The following is a 599-nucleotide window of genomic DNA, read 5'->3' on the forward strand; positions in this document are numbered from 1 at the left end:
TTTTTTAAAATTAAACACTATCTAAAGATTTGCATCGAAGCGTTTTTTTTTGATAGTGATTTTAATCACTGTCAGATATCATTATACTTGATCCAACTATGCCACGTCACCACTGTGCCGGGTTTTTTACTCTATTTGTGTGTGATACTACTAGACTATATTTCAAATTTTTTTGAAACATGTTATATACATTATAAATATAAAAAAAAATATTGTTAGTTTCACATAAATTTAACAATTAATTTTTACAATTATAATCAAATTTTATAATACGCTTAATTAAGTAATCTTTTGAACAATTTTTTTTTATTGGTTCTTTTAGTTAAAGTAAATCGTTAAAATTAATTAAGTTCTGAATATTTCCATTGTAGAATCTTTTTAAACACCAAAAGTTAATTAGAAATGACTACTATGATTTTTATTCAAGTGATCTATTACTATAAAAATGTAAAAAAAATCGACCTTCTCTGATAAATTTACCGAAAATAGTAATTAAAAAATTTGCAAACTCCATATTAATTTTAACAATACCATTTTTTTCTATTTAATAACGTCAATTTCAAACTTGCAAGTTAAGCTAAAAGTTATGGCAATACATT

Source organism: Daktulosphaira vitifoliae, unplaced genomic scaffold (genome assembly GCF_025091365.1).
Source record: "Daktulosphaira vitifoliae isolate Bord-2020 unplaced genomic scaffold, ASM2509136v1 Scaffold_1, whole genome shotgun sequence".
In the NCBI taxonomy this organism is placed as follows: Eukaryota; Metazoa; Arthropoda; class Insecta; order Hemiptera; family Phylloxeridae; genus Daktulosphaira; species Daktulosphaira vitifoliae.